The sequence below is a fragment of the Pleurodeles waltl genome, chromosome 11, assembly GCF_031143425.1.
Source record: "Pleurodeles waltl isolate 20211129_DDA chromosome 11, aPleWal1.hap1.20221129, whole genome shotgun sequence".
Taxonomy (NCBI): Eukaryota; Metazoa; Chordata; class Amphibia; order Caudata; family Salamandridae; genus Pleurodeles; species Pleurodeles waltl.
Genome location: NC_090450.1, coordinates 220313120 through 220332659, shown reverse-complemented (window position 1 = coordinate 220332659; position 19540 = coordinate 220313120).

The window sequence follows — 19540 nt, the reverse complement described above, 5'->3', positions numbered from 1 at the left end:
CCCTTATTAGTGAAATGTAGTAGTGTTCTAGCAACGTAGGATGATAGAGGTAGCTATAGCAGAGTAGCTTAGGCTGAACTAGGAGACATGTAAAGCTCCTGCAATACCACTTATAGTTATACAGTACTTATAAACAAGTAAAGACAATACTCAGTGTTACCAAAAATAAAGGTAGTTTATTTGGGTGACACAAGGCCAAAAATATCTTAGAGTCAATACCCCTTCTGGAGGTAAGTATTATACACAATATATACACTAAACACCAAAATAAGGTAAGTAATTAGACATAGGATAGTTCAAACAATAGGAAATGCTATAGAAGGCAATGGGAGAAAATAGGTCTAGGGGCAACACAAACCATATACTAAGAAAGTGGAATGCGAATCACAAATTCCTCCAAGACAAGTATAGTGTGTAGAGAATCACTGGGAGAGTAAGAATACAGCAAAGGTAAGTAAAATACCCCCCCCTGAGCCCAGAACAGCAGGAGTAAAGTACTGCAAGGTTCCTTAGAACACACTAGAAGTCATGATTAGAGTTATTGCAAAAACCAAGCAAGACTGCAAACAACAAATGGTGGATTCCTGGACCTGAAGACCTGCAGGGGAAGGAGACCAAGTCCAGAGGTCGAAAGAAGTTCCAGGAAGGACAAGAGTCCCCGGTTGGACAAAGACTGCAGAAATGCACCCACGGAAGATGTCAGTGGGTTCCTGCATGATGTACTGGATATATCACAAAGAGAAGTTGGATGCAGGTGAGTTTTGGCACTGGATTCCTCCAACAAGCCTTGGTTCCAGCAAAGTCACGTTTTGCATCAAGTTGGCGCTATCTGGGCCCAGGAGGGACCTGTGGGCCTCAACTGTGTGAGAGGAGGAAGAGGGGGCTCTCAGCACTTCAGAGAGACCACAGGACACCAGATAGCACCCACGGGAGTCCAAGGACACGGGGACAAAGGAGGTGCAAAAGTTGGTTGGTGCAACTCAACAAAGGAAGGTCCCATGCCGCCGGAGGACAGCTCAGTGAGTTGAGCATCACAGGATAGAGTGTTGGGGACCTGGGCCAGGCTGTGCACAAAGTAATTTTGCAAATAGTGTACAGAGGCCTCAGGAGGTGAAGAAGACGCAGTACACAGAGGTACTTTTTGTTCTGGGGGAAGGAAAGATCTTACCTCCTCCAAATTGGACAGCAGGACTTCAGGATATTCTGTATTGATGGGGTCAACCCTCTGTGTTCCAAGGAGTACGCTCGTTGCCAGGAGAGGAGTCCAAGAGAACCGGTCGTCAACTCAGAAGGTGCCTGCTTCAGCAGAGGAGTGACTCTGTCACTCCACAGGAGATTTCTTCGGTCCTTCTGGTGCAGGGTGAAGACAGGGAATCTTCAGAGCATGCACACCGTGGAAACTGTTGCAGTTGCTGGCTGGAGCTGAAGTTGCAGAGGAAAAGTAGCCCTTATGGATACTTTGTTGCTGTTACAGCGGTTCCTGGAGCACTCTGCAGTTGATGCGAGGTCAGAGGACAAAATAGTAGTTGCAGACGATTCCCACTGGAAACTTGCAAGTAGAATCTGAAGAGAACCCAAAGGAGAGACTCTAAGTAGCCCTGAGATAGGGTATGGACCTATCAGGAGGGGTCTCTGATGTCACCTGCTGGCACTGGCCACTCAGAGCCTCCAGAGTGTCCTCACACCTTACAAAGCAAGATGGTTGAAGACTGGAACACACTGGAGGAGCTCTGGGCACCAACCCTAGGGTGGTGATTGTCAGGGGAGTGGTCACTCCCCTTTCCTTTTTCTTGTTTCACATCAGAGCAGGGACAAGTGGTCCCTGAACCGATGTAGACTGGCTTATGCAAGGAGGGCATCATCTGTGCCCTTAAAAGCATTTCCAGAGGCTGGGGGAGGCTACCCCTTCCCAGCCTGTAACTCCTACTTACAAAGGGAGAGGGTGTAACACCCTACTCCAAAAGGAAATGCTTTGTTCTGCCTACCTTGGACTGAGCTGCTCAGACCCCAGGAGGGCAGAACCCTGTCTGTGAGGTGGCAGCAGATGTAGCTGCATTGCAAGCCTCAGAGAGCTGGTTTGGCAGTACCAGGGGCCCATGGTGGAGCCCCCAGGATGCATGAAATGGGATCCCAAATACCTGATTTGGAATGGGGGACAATTCCATGATCTTAGACACCTTACATGGCCATATTCGGGGTTACCATTGTGAAGCTACATGCAGGTATTGACCTATATGTAGTGCACGCGTGTAATGGTGTCCCCACACTCACAGAGTCCCTGGAATTGGCCCTGAACTATGTGGGGGCACCTTTGCTAGTGCAAGGGCGCCCTCACACTTAGTAACTTTGCACCTAATCTTCAGCAAGTGAAGGTTAGACATATAGGTGACTTATAAGTTACTTAAGTGCAGTGAAAATGGCTGTGAAATAATGTGTGCACTATTTCACGCAGCCTGCAGTGGCAGTCCTGTGAAAGGGTTTGTCTGAGCTCCTTATGGGTGGCAAAAGAAATGCTGCAGCCCATAAGGATCTCCTGGAACCCCAATGCCCTTGGTACCTAGGTACCATATACTAGGGACTTATAAGGGGGCTCCAGTGTGCCAATTGAAATTGGTAAATTAAGTCACTAGCCTACAGTGACAAATTTAAAGGCAGAGAGAGCATAAGCACTGAGGTTCTGATTAGCAGAGCCTCAGTGTCACAGTTAAGCACTATACAGACACACACATTAGGCCATAAACTATGTGCACTGGGGTCCTGACCAGCAGGATCCCAGTGAGACAGTCAAAAACATACTGACATACAGGTAAAAAATGGGGGTAACATGCCAAGAAAGACGGTTCTTACCTACAAGCAGTTTAAGAGATTGCCAATTGGTATGAAGGAGACAATGACAGCACATAGCAGACAATCCAACAGTGGTTAGGTGAAGAGGGCAGATTTCCTACTGTCACAACACTGGCATGATCTTAAGCCCAGAGTTAAGGAGAAACTGTCCATGTGACACAGACTGGTGCTACTGGGTGATTTTCTTGTGAATGTTATTCATTCCACATCTTCATCCTCTGATGTGTGTGGGGCCTCCTGTGCTTTGGCTGATGGTGTTGTAGAGGTAGAAGGCGTGCACACACTTCAGGGGATAGAGATGTGGAGTTAATGGTCCCGGCAGCTGCCATTTGTGTCAACATATTAGGCATCACTGCAGCAAGGAGGAACTGCTGATTTTTAAACACGGCAACAACATCGCTGTGGTAGGCAGCCATGTTTTCCCTGAGGGAGGCCACTTCCAGCTGTATGGACTCCAGGGTATTCTGCATGCTGCTGGCAGTTAGAGGGGGTATTTGTTGTAGCCCCTTCTTCATGACAGCACCTACGTTCGCCAGAGACTGCTAGAGTCGACGTAGCGGGTGCCTCTGATGGCAGCTGAGTTGTCCTTATTTGCACTGAGGCACGTCCGCACTCCCTCTAGTCTGCCTGCCATGGTCTCCATCCTCACCCAAACCTGCTTGGCCAGTTCCCACTCGACTCCTACCACAGTCCTCTGAAAGCTGATCTCTGGGTCCTCAGAGTCCAGGACTGTGTGAGTACTGGCTGTTGCCGTTTGTTGGTGGATGGGTGGTTCATGTGGAGACCCCGCAACACTGTGGCCCGTATTTATACTTTTTGACGCTAAACTGCGCTAACGCAGTTTAGCGTCAAAAAATGTTGCGCCGGCTAACGCCATTTTGAAGCGCCATGCGGGCGCCGTATTTATTGAATGGCGTTAGCCGGCGCAAGCAGACCGGCGCTGCCTGGTGTGCGTGGAAAAAAACCACGTACACCAGGCAGCGCCGGCGTTGGGAAAAATGGCGCTAGGGCGTCTTAAAAATGGTGCAAGTCAGGTTGACGCAAAAAATCGCCTCCACCCGATTTGCGCCATTTTTAACGACGCCCAGACGCCATTTACATGACTCCTGTCTTAGTAAAGACAGGAGTCATGCCCCCTTGCCCAATGGCCATGCCCAGGGGACTTATGTCCCCTGGGCATGGTCATTGGGCATTGTGGCATGTAGGGGGGCACAAATCAGGCCCCCCTATGCCAAAAAAAAAATATTTAAAAAAAAAAAATGGATACTTACCTGAACTTACCTGAATGTCCCTGGGGTGGGTCCCTCCATCCTTGGGTGTCCTCCTGGGGTGGGCAAGGGTGGCAGGGGGGGTCCCTGGGGGCATGGGAGGGCAGCTGTGGGCTCATTTTGAGCCCACAGGTCCCTTAACGCCTGCCCTGACCCAGGCGTTAAAAAGAGGCGTAAATGCGGGGTTTTTTGACCCGACCACTCCCGGGCGTGATTTTTTGCCCGGGAGTATAAATACGACGCATTTGCATCGCAGACATTTTTTTGGACGGGAACGCCTACCTTGCATCTCATTAACGCAAGGAAGGCGTTCACGCAAAAAAATGACGCTCTTTACTCCTACTTTGGCGCTAGACGCGTCTAACGCCAAAGTATAAATATGGCGTTAGTTTTGTGCTGAATTTGCGTCGAAAAAAACGACGCTAATTCGGCGCAACCGGAGTATAAATATGCCCCTGTGTGTCCTCACTGCGACTGGAGGTGGGTATGGAGTGAACCTAGGACCCCCTGGAGAGTCTGTTCATTGATGGTCATCCATGTCATCAGAAAAATCCAGGACAGACAGGTCGGCAGGAGGTAAGCCATCATCCTCTGTTATGAAATAGTGTAAAATTAATTTTCAATTGCATTGGCTGTTGACATGGGATATCATGTATTTGCCACTATGGATTCAGTGACCTGTTTCTGACCCAAGGTTGTGGTTGTACTTATGTGTAACCTTGTGCATCACACATGGGTCAAGCTCGCTAGTAATGGACAATGACAGAGTGCAATGCTGCGCTTAAAGTGGCGGTGCATGCTGCGTCATTGTCACAACACAGGGATGTATTTATTTGTATGTGGCGCAGGCACTAAATTGAGCTGCCTGGAGCCAAACCAGGCATCCTTGCACCATCATGCAAGGATGTCTGCATTGAAAGGTTTGATTGTTGATTGTTTATGTGTAGGAATGTGTCCCTTCCTGCACATTCACAGTCACTCATGGCGATTTAGCACTTCTGTGTGTGATGCAGAATGCAGCACACACAGTAGTGCCAAAGCAAAATTTAAAATTATATTTTATTTGTAGGAAGGGACACCTTCCTGCTCATTGACAATCATATCTGCCATTTTGCTTTTTGTATGCATGCTGCAGAATGCAGCACACATAGAAAAAGAAAAAAATGAGGGGGAATAAAAGTATTCCTCCTCATTGCACCTTGCTAACAACACCCCTGGGGTGGTGTTAGATTTTGGCGCTGCCTCAGGTTTACTAAAACTCGTAAATCTGAGGCAGCACCAAAATGCAACAGCAACACCCATTGCTCACCCCTTCCATGCAAAGGGCTGCATGTGAAGGGGCCATAATTACAGGGTGGTGTTAGGCCACAAAAAATTGCTTAACACCACCTTGTAAATACGGCACAGGGTTTCGCCACTGGAGCATCAGGAAAAATGATGCTCCGGTGGTGCTTGGGGCTCATAAATATGCTTACATTTCTTCTGGATATCTTGCTTTTAATATGTGTGCTGCATTCTGTTGCACACAGAATAAGAGCAAATCGCACTTTAAGAGTCATATTTATACTCTGTGCTGAATTTGCATAATTTTTTATGCAAATTCGAAGCAAACTTAACTCCATATTTATATTTTGGCGCTAGGTACGTCTGGTGTCAAAATATTAGAGTTAGCACCATTTTTTGGATGAGTGAACGTACCTTGCGTCAGTGAGATGCAAGGTAGACGTTCCCATCTAAAAAATGGTGCTATCCCCATAGCCCCATATTTATCCCCCCGTGCTAAAATGACGCATGGGTGGGAGGAGGGAATAAATAAAGTTTGCTTTGCACCATTATTTAACGCCTGGGTCAGACCAGGTGTTACGGAACCTGTAGACCCATTTCCATGGGTAAACACCATACCCAACCCCCAGGAACACCCCCACCTACACCAGAGGGACACAAGAGGATGGGGGATGCCATCACAGATAAGTAAGGTAAGTATTGGTAAACATTTTTTAAAAAAATTAATTGTCATCGGGGCCTGAACTTGGGCCCCCTTCATGGCACAGGGTGCAATGGCCATGCCAAGGCCAATGGGGTGGTGGGCATGACTCCTGTCTTTTCTAAGACAGGAGTCATGTTTTTGGTGGTTGTTCGCTAGGAAATTGCACTAGTCTAGTTAGAGGCATTTTTTGCCTCTAACCAGGCTAGCATCATTTTCTGATGCACCACCCCCTCCTTCCCTACTGCCACCCCCACCCGACTAGCGTCTTTCTTGAGAAGCGAGCCCAAGTTTTGCGCCGGCTTGCGCCATTCAATAAATATTGCGTTGTTAAATAATGCAAGCCAGTGCTAAACTTTTTGCCGCAAAACTGCATTAGCAAAGTTTTGCAGCAAAAAGCATAAATCTGGGCCTAAGTTTGTTGGTGTGCAGGATGGTGTTCCTTTCTGCACATAAACATTCTCCCCCTCAACACAGCCATCCTTGCATCCTTGCACTATGGTGCAAGGGTGGCTGCATTGACACACATCTGATTTCCACTTGTGCAGGAGGGTACACAGGTGTGCGGTGTATTTTTATGTATATGGCGCATCCCTGGGTTTTTTAAATGACAGTGTGTGATTGTAGGAGGCTGGCCTGGCTTATAGTGGGAACCTTATGGTACTTACACCTTGTGCCAGGTCCAGTTATCCCTTATTAGTAGATTAGTAGTGTTCTAGCAGCTTAGGCTGATAGAGGTAGCTATAGCAGAGCAGCTTAGGCTGAACTAGGAGACATGCAAAGCTCCTACTATACCACTTATATAGCACTACATCACAAAAAACACAACACTCAGAGTTACTAAAAATAAAGGTACTTTATTTTAGTGACAATGTGCCCAAAAATATCTCAGAGGATATACTCCCTTTGGAGGTAAGTAAAATACACAAAATATACACACAAACGAAAATCAGGTAAGTAAACAGTTAGAAAAGTAATGCAAACACTATAGATCATAATAGGATGTAATAGGCCTAGGGGCAACACAAACCATATACTCCAAAAGTGGAATGCGAACCATGAACGGACCCCAGGCCTAGTGTAGTCTGTAGAGGGTCGCTGGGAGTGTAAGAAAACACTAAGGGTGTCCAAGATACCCCACCTCAAGACCCTGAAAAGTAGGAGTAAAGTTACCCTACTACCAGAGAAACACAGTAAAGTCATGATAGGGGATTCTGCAAGGACAACAACTGACTGCAAAGCACTGAAGACAGATTCCTGGACCTGTAAAGGAAGGGTCATCCAAGTGTTCAGGGGGGACAGGAGCCTACTAAACCCCTGATGAAGGTGCAACAGGGCTTCCTCTGGGTGGAAGAAGCTGAAGATTCTGCAACAACAGAAGGTGCCATGAACTTCTCCTTTGCACATAAGATGTCCCACGGCGTGCTGAAGGATACAGATTTATTTCCACTCAGAAAGACTACAAACAATCCTTGCTAGCTGCAAAAGTTGTGGTTGAAGAAGATGGGTGCTGCCTGGGCCCAGGAAGGACCAGGAGGTCGCCCCTTAGAGGAGGAGACAGAGGGGGTGCTCAGCAACACAGAGAGCCCACGCAGAAGCAGGCAGTACCCGCAGAGGTACTTAAACAGGTGTTCAAGAAGTCTGAGCACGACAGTCATCTCAACACTACAAAGGAGGGTCCCACGAAGTCGGTGGTCAATTCAGCGAGTTGAGCAATGCAGGATGGAGTGCTGGGGACCTGGGCTGTGCTGTACATGAAGAATTCCTTGCAAAAGTACACAGAAACCCTAGCAGCTGAAGATCATGCAGTACACAGGATTACTGTCTGGTGTGGGGAGGGAAGGACTTACCTCCACCAAATTTGGACAGAAGGACCACTGGACTGTCGGGGTCACTTGGATCCAGCTCCTGTGTTCCAGGGAACACGCTCGTCAAGATGAGAGGGGACCCAGAGGACTGGTGATGCAGAAGTTTGGTGCCTGCATCAGCAGGGGGAAGATTCGGTCGACCCACGGGAGATTTCTTCTTGGCTTCCAGTGCAGGGTGAAGGCAGACAGCCCTCAGAGTATGCACCACCAGGAAACAGTTGAGAAAGCCGGCAGGATTTGGCACTATAATGTTGGTGGTAGTCAACTTGCTACTTTGTTGCGGTTTTGCAGGCGTCCTGGAGCAGTCAGCGGTCGATCCTTGGCAGAAGTCGAAGAGGGAGATGCAGGGGAACTCTGGTGAGCTCTTGCATTCGTTATCTGACGAGAAACCCACAGGAGAAACCCTAAATAGCCCTCAGAGGAGGATTGGCCACCTAACCAGGTAAGCACCTATCAGGAGGGGTCTCTGACGTCTCTTGGTGGCACTGGCCACTCAGAGGCCTCCACTGTGCTGTCACACCTCTGCATTCAAGATGGTAGAGGTCTGGGACACACTGGAGGAGCTCTGGGCACCACCCCTGGGGTGGTGATGGACAGGGGAGTGGTCACTCCCCTTTCCTTTGTCCAGTTTCGCAGAGCAGGGGCTGGGAGATCCCTGAACTGGTGTAGACTGGTTTATGCAAGGAGGGCACCATCTGTGCCCTTCAAAGCAATTCCAGAGGCCAGGAGAGGCTACTCATCTCAGGCCCTTAACACCTATTTCCAAAGGGAGAGGGTGTGACACCCTCTCTCAGAGGAAATCCTTTCTTCTGCCTTCCTGGGACCAGGCTGCCCAGACCCCAGGGGGGCAGAAACCTGTCTGAGGGTTGGCCGCAGCGGTAGCTGCAGTGAAAACCCCAGAGAGCTAGTTTGGCAGTACCTGGGGTCCATGCTGGAGCCCCGGGGATGCATGGGATTGGCACCCCAATACCAGATTTGGCATGGGGGGACAATTCCACGATCTTAGACATGTTACATGGCCATGTTCAGAGTTACCATTGTGAAGCTACATATAGGTATTGACCTATATGTAGTGCACTTGTGTTATGGTGTATCCGCACTCACAAAGTCCGGGGAAATTGCCCTGAACAATGTGGGGGCACCTTGGCTAGTGCTAGTAACTTTGCACCTAACCTTCACTAAGTGATGGTTATACATATAGGTGACTTATAAGTTATTTAAGTGAAGTGAAAAATGGCAGTGAAATGCCGTGGACGTTATTTCACTCAGGCTGCAGTGGCAGTCCTGTGTAAGAATTGCCTGAGCTCCCTATGCGTGGCAAAAGAAATGCTGCAGCCCATAGGGATCTCCTGGAACCCCATTACCCTGGGCACCTGGGTACCATGTACCAGGGAATTATAAAGGTGTTCCAGTGTGCCAATCGGAATTTGCAAAAATGGTCACTAGTCTGCAGTGACAATTTTAAAAGAGAGAGCATAAGCACTGAGATTCTGGTTAGCAGAGTCTCAGTGACACAGTTAGGCACCACACAGGGAACACATATAGGCCACAAATTATAAGCACTGGTGTCCTGACTAGCAGGATCCCAGTGACACATATCAAACACACTGACAAATAGGGTTTCCACTATGAGCACTGGGGTCCTGGCTAGAAGGATCCCAGTGATACAGTAAAAACACCCTGACATATACTCACAAACAGACCAAACGTGGGGGTAACAAGGCTAGAAAGAGGTTACCTTCCTACAGTGATGCTGCCTAATTTTGCACAGCAGCTCATTTTCTGTTTGATCTAGCCCTCCATCTTGTCAAATGGTGAGATTGCAGCCACTTGTACAGCTACACACATGGGTGGTCATTACAACCCTGGCGGACGGTGTTAAAGCGACAGTAAGACCGCCAACAGGCCGGCGGTAAAAATTTTGGAATTACGACTGTGGCCAAAACCGCCAACAAAGACATCCACTTTAACACTCCGACCGCCACGGCGGTACAAACAAACAGCGCGGCGGTCAGCGCTAACAGACAGGTGGAGGACAATGTACCGCCCACAGTATCACAACCTACCAATCCGCCACCTTTTCCGGGGCGGATTCACCACGGATAAAAACACGGCAGAAACAGGAATTTCGAAGGGAAAACGCTCACCTCTACACACTCCACGAAGAAGGAGGACACCATGGACCCGGAACTCCAAATCCTACCTGCAATAGTCTTCCTGCTCCTGTACCAGGAGCACCAACGCCGGCAGCGAAGACCATGGTGAGTACTGCACCTACGACACAGGGGAGGGGGGAGGCAAAAAACAGGGACACACACACGCAACACCCCCACCCCCACCCTCACCCACTACAACACACACACTAATACATATCTATACATTATAGTTACACCCCCCAACCACCCCGGAAGAACGCAAAGACAAAAGGAAATGAGTGTAATCATTGTAATATATGAAAATGCAGTACGGAAAAATATACATATATACACCATTAACAAAATATACACCAAGAATAGTAGTCCAGGTATTGCACCATTCATAGTCCGTGGACCACTGGGCCCAAAATGCATGGGCGAGGCCCACACTCAATACCAGATCAAAACAGAGAGAACACTGCAGGGGCATCAGATAGAAATACAACAGGCACCTCAGGGGGAAGGGAAGAGGGAGCACCTCAGACGGATGAGTGCACGACGCTAGATCCACGAGGGGGCTCCATGCCCACTGCTGTATCCTGAGGAGTGCAAAGCACAGTCTCTCAAATCTCTACAGTGGGTGGTTTGCCCACTGCTGCATCCTGTGGAGTGCAAAGCCACAGTCTCTCAAGTCTCTAAAGTGGGTGGGTTGCCCACTGCTGCATCCTGGGGAGTGCAAAGCCACATTCTCTCAAGTCTACAGTGGGTGGGTTGCCCACTGCTGCATCCTGGGGAGTGCAAAGCCACAGTCTCTCAAGTCTCTACAGTGGTTGGTTTGCCCACTGTTGCATCCTGGGGAGTGCAAAGCCACAGTCTCTCAAGTCTCTACAGTGGGTGGTTTGCCAACTGCTACACCCTGGGGAGTGCAAAGCCACAGTCTCTCAAGTCTCTACAGTGGGTGGGTTGCCCACTGCTGCATCCTGGGGAGTGCAAAGCCACAGTCTCTCAAGTGGATAACAGTCTCCACTGGTTCTGGAGGGGGACTGGTGCCCAGAGTGCACCATTCACCCCGTGATGCCCTGTCCAGCGGTGCTTGCCCTGTTCAGCGGTGCTTGAGTTTGCGGTGCCCTGTTCAGCAGTGCTTGAGTTGGCGTGCCCTGTTCAGCGGTGCTTGCCCTGTTCAGCGGTGCTTGTGCTGGCAGTCCATCATGGCCCAGCAGGGCTTGTGCTGGCGGTCCTTCATGGCCCAGCTGGGCTGTGGCTGGCGGGGCCCTCCTGGGCAGCTGGGCTGGGGCTGGCGGTGGCCTCCTGGGCAGCTGGGCTGGGGGTGGCCTCCTGGGCAGCTGGGCTGTGGCTGGCGGGGCCCTCCTGGGCAGCTGGGCTGTGGCTGGCGTGGCCCTCCTGGGCAGCTGGGCTGTGGCTGACGGTGGCCTCCTGGACAGGGGGGATGGGCCTGGCAGGGCCCTCCTGGGCAGCGGGGATGATGGCGGTCTTCTCCGCCGTGCTGCCCTTCCCAGACTTGCCGGGTTTCTTGTGGCCCTTCCCCACCTTGGGAGGTGCCACAGCTGAGTCCATACTCCCACCGGGATCCCTGGGAGCGGCTTGGGTGGCTGGAGTCTTCCCCCTCTCCTGCGGGGCACTGGCCAACTTCTGGTGCTTCACAGGGGGGGACTGGCTGTGCTGTGGCTCCGTGACAAACTGGCTGTCCTGGTGGCCGGTGCACCCCACATACCTGTGATTACAGGCACCACTGGTCCCCGAGATGTTGTGGCTGAGGTGCTAGTACGGGACCTATGAGATGGACGGGGTGGGGGAGGTGGGGGAAAAAGGTCAAGGCTGGACAGGAAAATTCTTTTGGACACACTGGGACGGGTAGCTGGAGGGGGTTTGGGAGTGGAGGAGGAGGTGGGACACACACACGCAACACCCCCACCCCCACCCTCACCCACTACAACACACACACTAATACATATCTATACATTATAGTTACACCCCCCAACCACCCCGGAAGAACGCAAAGACAAAAGGAAATGAGTGTAATCATTGTAATATATGAAAATGCAGTACGGAAAAATATACATATATACACCATTAACAAAATATACACCAAGAATAGTAGTCCAGGTATTGCACCATTCATAGTCCGTGGACCACTGGGCCCAAAATGCAAGGGCGAGGCCCACACTCAATACCAGATCAAAATAGAGAGAACACTGCAGGGGCATCAGATAGAAATACAACAGGCACCTCAGGGGGGAGGGAAGAGGGGGCACCTCAGACGGATGAGTGCACGACGCTAGATCCACGAGGGGGCTCCATGCCCACTGCTGTATTCTGAGGAGTGCAAAGCACAGTCTCTCAAGTCTCTACAGTGGGTGGTTTGCCCACTGCTGCATCCTGGGGAGTGCAAAGCCACAGTCTCTCAAGTCTCTACAGTGGGTGGGTTGCCCACTGCTGCATCCTGGGGAGTGCAAAGCCACATTCTCTCAAGTCTACAGTGGGTGGGTTGCCCACTGCTGCATCCTGGGGAGTGTAAAGCCACAGTCTCTCAAGTCTCTACAGTGGTTGGTTTGCCCACTGCTGCATCCTGGGGAGTTCAAAGCCACAGTCTCTCAAGTCTCTACAGTGGGTGGTTTGCCCACTGCTGCATCCTGGGGAGTGAAAAGCCACAGTCTCTCAAGTCTCTACAGTGGGTGGTTTGCCAACTGCTACACCCTGGGGAGTGCAAAGCCACAGTCTCTCAAGTCTCTACAGTGGGTGGGTTGCCCACTGCTGCATCCTGGGGAGTGCAAAGCCACAGTCTCTCAAGTGGATAACAGTCTCCACTGGTTCTGGAGAGGGACTGGTGCCCAGAGTGCTTCATCCTGTTATGGACAGAGGTATTGGATGCATGACTCCACTGGTTCTGGAGGGGGACTGGTGCCCAGAGTGCTTCATCCTGTTATGGACAGAGGTAGTAGATGCATGTCTCCACTGGTTCTGGAGGGGGACTGGTGCCCAGAGTGCACCATTCACCCCGTGGTGCCCTGTCCATCGGTGCTTGCCGTGTTCAGCGGTGCTTGAGTTTGCGGTGCCCTGTTTAGCGGGGCTTGCCCTGTTCAGCGGTGCTTGAGTTGGCGGTGCCCTGTTCAGCGGTGCTTGAGTTGGCGATGCCCTGTTCAGCCGTGCTTGCCCTGTTCAGCGGTGCTTGAGTTGGCGGTGCCCTGTTCATCGGTGCTTGAGTTGGCGGTGCCCTGTTCAGCGGTGCTTGAGTTGGCGGTGCCCTGTTCAGCGGTGCTTAAGACGGCGGTGCCCTGTTCAGCAGTGCTTGCCCTGTTCAGCGGTGCTTGAGTTGGCGGTGCAATGTTCAGCGGTGCTTGAGTTGGCGGTGCCCTGTTCAGCGGTGCTTGAGTTGGCGGTGCCCTGTTCAGCAGTGCTTGAGTTGGCAGTGCCCTGTTCAGCGGTGCTTGTGCTGGCAGTCCTTCATGGCCCAGCAGGGCTTGTGCTGGCGGTCCTTCATGGCCCAGCTGGGCTGTGGCTGGCGGGGCCCTCCTGGGCAGCTGGGCTGGGGCTGGCGGTGGCCTCCTGGGCAGCTGGGCTGGGGGTGGCCTCCTGGGCAGCTGGGCTGTGGCTGGCGGGGCCCTCCTGGGCAGCTGGGCTGTGGCTGGCGTGGCCCTCCTGGGCAGCTGGGCTGTGGCTGACGGTGGCCTCCTGGACAGGGGGGATGGGCCTGGCGGGGCCCTCCTGGGCAGCGGGGATGATGGCGGTCTTATCCGCCGTGCTGCCCTTCCCAGACTTGCCGGGTTTCTTGTGGCCCTTCCCCACCTTGGGAGGTGCCACAGCTGAGTCCATACTCCCACCGGGATCCCTGGGAGCGGCTTGGGTGGCTGGAGTCTTCCCCCTCTCCCGCCGGGCACTGGCCAACTTCTGGTGCTTCACAGGGGGGGACTGGCTGTGCTGTGGCTCCGTGACAAACTGGCTGTCCTGGTGGCCGGTGCACCCCACATACCTGTGATTGCAGGCACCACTGGTCCCCGAGATGTTGTGGCTGAGGTGCTAGTACGGGACCTATGAGATGGACGGGGTGGGGGAGGTGTGCGAAAAAGGTCAAGGCTGGACAGGAAAATTCTTTTGGACACACTGGGACGGGTAGCTGGAGGGGGTTTGGGAGTGGAGGAGGAGGTGGTGGTAGTAGGAGGTGTACGTTTGGTGACTTTGGGTGCAGGTGCATGCGTCGTGAGGTGGATGGCTGTTGGGTGGGTGTGTGCCTGCGTTTGTGTATCTTCGGAGGGGGGGTCACAGACACACTGGGAGAGGACACAGGGGACGTGTGAATGGTAGTGGGGGTGGTGACTGCACGCGAGCGGGTGTGCTGATGAGGGACGTAGTGGCTGTAGAGGTAGTGCATGCAGGTGTGTGTATAGATGAGACTGGGAGAGAGGAGGGAGACGACGAGGAGGGGGACACAGTGGAGGCAGTGGATATTGGTGTGTCTGCATGTGTGTGATGCTTGCGTGAGTGCCTGTGGGATGTGTGGTGCTTATGTTTGCCTGAGCTTCCCTTGTGTGGTGAGGTCTGTGCAGGCTGGTCTGATGGTGTGCTTGGGATAGGCAGAGGTACAGGAGATTGGCTCTGGGTGGAGGAAGTTGGAGGGGGGAGGCTAGACACAGAGACAATGGCTGCCATCATTGCTGAGACCAGAGTTTGCAGGGTTCGATTAAGGGCCGCCTGACCAGAATGAATGCCCTCCAGGAATGCATTGGTTTGTTGCAACTGCCTTTCTACACCCTGGATGGCATTCAAAATGGTAGACTGCCCAACGGTGAGTGACCTGAGGAGGTCAATGGCCTCCTCACTGAGGGCAGCAGGGGTGACTGGGGCAGGGCCTGAGGTGCCTGGGGCGAAGGTGATGCTCACCCTCCTGGGTGAGCGGGCACGGGCCAAAGGCTGAGGGGCTGCTGGGAGGGCAGTGCTGGTAGGGAGGGGTGGCGGCTGTACCTGTAGATGCGGGGGGCACAGATGTTGCCGCCACCACAAGGGAGCTCCCATCAGAGGACGAGTCCGTGTCGCTGGTGTCAGCTCCTGTCCCCGCCGTGGAGCTCCCCTCTCCCTCCGTCCCACTGGTGAATTCAGAGTCTGTAGTGTCGCCCTCCATGGCCGTGTGGTATGCAGCTCCCTCGTGCTCCGGTGCCACTGCTCCTCTGCCTGATGATGCTAATGCACACAAGAACAGGGAGACCACAAAAAGAGGGGGGGGAAACAGGCGATAGACATGTTGAGTGCATGGATTACCGCTACAGTTGGCGGACAAGACAGACACAGAAGCCCCCTGCACTATGCCGCGCTCCTGGGCTCTACAGTGCAATTCCTGGAAAATGCCCTACAAGGCTATGGACGACATCTGCACACATAGATGACACAGGGGCATGAATAGCTGTACTTGGCACTCTACAGAGGTGGGGTGGGGGGGCCACAGGGCCATGCCTTACAGTGGGGCCTAGCCTACGGAACTCGCCCTGGCCTAGGGAAACCCACAGCCCTCCTCCCCCACCCAGACAACTCCACTGCATGCAAAGGTAGCTGAATGAGAGTGTACTCACCCCCTTGTGTCTGCCTTGGTGCCCTCAAGCGCTCATCCAACTCCGGGTAGGCCACAGCCGGGATCCTGAACATCAGGGGAGTCATGGTTCGACGGGCACCCCTCCCACGTTGGGAGGCCATCCCCAGCTGAGCCTCCGCCGCCTTCTTGCTCCAGCGGGAAATGTCCTCCCATCTTTTCCGGCAGTGGGTGCTCCGTCTGTTGTAGACCCCCAGGATCCGGACGTCCTTGGCGATGGCACGCCAAATATCTTTCTTCTTGTGGGCGCTGACCTACATGAAATGTACAGGGAAAGAAGAGAAGTCATTACCCACTGCACCGTCAAAGTGAGTTGCCCCCATCCCTACCCTTGCCATGTGGCACATGCACCCACCGTCTTTCATGCATGCAGAACTCTGCCCCCTTCCTTCTTACATCCAGCCCTCTCCACACAGGCATAGCCCATACAACATGCTCCCTGTGTACTTACCTGTTTGTCTGGAGGACTGTAGAGTAGTGTGTACTGGGAGAGGACCCCATCGACGAGCTTCTCCAACTCCTCCGATGTGAAGGCAGGGGCCCTTTCCCCAGATGCACGAGCCATTGTCTCTTCCAGACCGAGGTCACAGCAGCACTTGCAGTGTAGGTCCTCTCCTGTCGAAGATCAGGTATCGAGTGATTAAGCAGATAGAAAATGGCAGTCACGTCCGAGGCGGTCACGTCCGCAGCGGTGCGTACCATCACCTCCGTCGTACATCGTCATTGGCTCCTGGGACCCATAGGGTCCAATGTTAACCAATGCAGCATTGCGCTGCGGTCTCCGACCGTCTACCGCAACGGTGTACAATGCCAGCGCAGTTACCTCACATCCCATTCTCCCACTTTAGAGGTCAGGCAGCCGCCATTTCAGGGGCCCACATGGCCTAATTTCCACCTGCATCACACATACCTAGGCCTAGTCTCAACACACACACAGGTCACATTTTGTGTAAGATTGGTGTTCTGTGTAAACTGTGGGCATCTACCTCAGAGTTGTTTGACTCTGTGGTCGCTGTTGTCCTTCATAGGCACCGTCCACTGGGACATGTGAGAAGATGGCGGAATCCTGGACCTGTCAACAATGGAGGAGCGACATTTGATCATCACCTACAGGTTTGACTGTGCCACAATCCAAGAACTGTGTACCCAGTTGGAGCCAGACCTGATGTCAGCAATCCGCCATCCCACATGAATCCCCCCTCAAGTGCAGGTGCTATCAGTGCTCCATTTCCTTACAAGTGGGTCTTTTCAAACAACTGTGGCCATGGCATCAGGGATGTCCCAGCCTATGTGTTCAAACGTATTATCCAGAGTGTTGTCTGCCCTGCTGAAACACATGCGGAGCTACATTGTTTTCCCTCAGGTGGAGGATTTGCCTACAGTGAAAGGTAACTTCTATGCCCTTGGACATATCCCCAACATCATAGGTGCCATTGATGGGACACATGTGGCTTTGGTCCCCCCCCCACAGGAGTGAACAGGTGTACAGAAACCAGAAGAGTTATCATTCCATGAATGTACAGATGGTATGTTTGGCAGACCAGTACATCTCCCATGTGAATGCCCTGTTCCCTGGCTCAGTGCATGATGCCTACATCCTGCGGAATAGCAGCATCCCTTATGTGATGGGTCAACTCCAGAGGCACTGTGTGAGGCTATTAGGTGAGCCCCTGGAAGCAAGACAGTGGGAATGGTTGTCTGGGGTTGTCCCTACAGGTTAGTGTGTGTCTAACAGTTGTCCCTCGCCATTTGCAGGTGACTCTGGGTACCCCAACCTGTCATGGCTACTGACCCCAGTGAGGAATCCCAGGACCAGGGCAGAGGAATGCTACAATGAGGCCCATGGGCGAACTAGGAGGGTGATCGAGCGGACCTTCGGCCGCCTGAAGGCCAGGTTCAGGTGCCTGCATATGACAGGTAGATCTCTATTCTACTCACCAAAGAAGGTGTGCCAGATCATCATGGCCTGCTGTATGCTTCACAACTTGACTTTGCGATGACAGGTGCCTTTTCTGCAGGAGGATGGTCCAGATGGCGGTGTAGTGGCAGCTGTGGAGCAGAGGAAGAAGACATGCAGAACAGGGACTAAGTGATCCAGCAATATTTCTAGTGACACACAGGTGAGAATACATTCCTGCCTACTACATGTACTTTTACACTACTACCTCTCCCCTGTCTGTCATTTTCACCCAGTGTATGGTCACTGAGTTGTCACTTTCCCTTACGGTTTCACAGATGTGGGTCCCAACGTGTGTCATCTGCTTAGATTCCTCATAGACTAGAGCTGTGTGACATAGGTATGTTGACATTACTATTTCAAGAACATTTTGTCACTGTAATTGCAAATACACTATTTCAAAATCAAAGACAGACTCCAGATCTTTTTGTGCTTTAGGTGTGTTTATTTAAATGCAAAATATTGGAGGGGGAAGTGAAATGGTCAGGGGTGATGGCGGAGGAGTGTCCATAGCAGAGTCCAGTCTATTAGTCTCACAGGTGCAATGCCCATATGGGCATAAGAAGTGGAGCTGGGGCAGTTTAAATATGGACAGGGTGACACAGTGGGACAGTGGGATGACAATCAGGGTAGTCTCATTTCTTGGCGGGGGTCTTGGCATCGTGCTCTGTCTTGTTCCTGGATCTCAGGGACCGTTTGCGGGGTGGTTCACCGTCTGCAGGGGGTGGGGTGCTGGTGTGGTGGTCCTGTGGTGGGGTGTCCTGTCCACTAGCACCGACAGAGGTTCATCGTCCATGCTAGAGTCAGGGGCCCCTTGTAGTGCCACAGTGTCCCTCCTGGTGTTCAGTACTTCTTTCAGCACCCCTACGATGGTGCCCAGGGTGGAGCTGATGGTTCTGAGTTCCTCCCTGAAGCCCAAATACTGTTGCTCCTGCATGCGCTGGGTCTCCTGAAACTTGGCCAGGACCGTTGCCATTGTCTCCTGGGAGTGGTGGTATGCTCCCATGATGGAGGAGAGGGCCTCGTGGAGAGGGGGTTCCCTTGGCCTGTCCGCCCCCTGTCACACGGCAGCCCTCCCAGTTCCCCTGTGTTCCTGGGCCTCCGTCCCCTGGACCGTGTGCCCACTGCCACTGTCCCCAGGTCCCTATTGTTGTTGGGGTGGCGGGTTATCCTGGGTTCCCTGTAGTGGTGGACACACAGCTGATTGACATGTCCTGGGGACGGAGGTATGGGCCCGCTGGGTGGGTGCTGTGCTGGTGTTTCCAGAGGGGGGAAGGTCTGTGGTGGCCTGTGCCTGTGTGAGGGGAACCAACTGTCCCGAGGCCCACGATGGTCCAGGCTGGTCATCTAGATCCAATTGGAAAGAGGTGCTGTCATCACTGTGGGCCTCTTTTGTGGGTGGAGTGGGCATGTCTGGACCCTCCTGTCTGGTGACGTTGGGTAGTGGTCCTGTAGGGGTGGAAAGGCATGATTATTGCATCTCTGTGTGGCATGGTGTGCAATGGGTGGGTGACCGTGTACCCCAGTGCTGGCATTCCTGTGTGTGAGCTTGTGTGATGATGGTTTAGGGGGGTGTATGGGTATGTGCAGTGGGCATGCTTTAGTGATGTGTGTCCATGCTTTGTTGTTACATGCAGGGCTTGGTGTTGGGATGTGTGGTTTGTGATATTGGTACATTTGTGAGGAGTTGGAGTGATAGGGGTGAGGGCGAGGGTGGGGGTATGTGATAGCATGCAGGCAGGGTGGGGGATGTAATAGTTAAGATTTGACTTACCAGAGTCCATTCCTCCACCAACTCTTGCGAGGCCCTCAGGATGCAGAATCTCCAAGACTTGCTCCTCCCATGTTGTTAGTTGTGGGGGAAGAGGTGGGGGTCCGCCGCCAG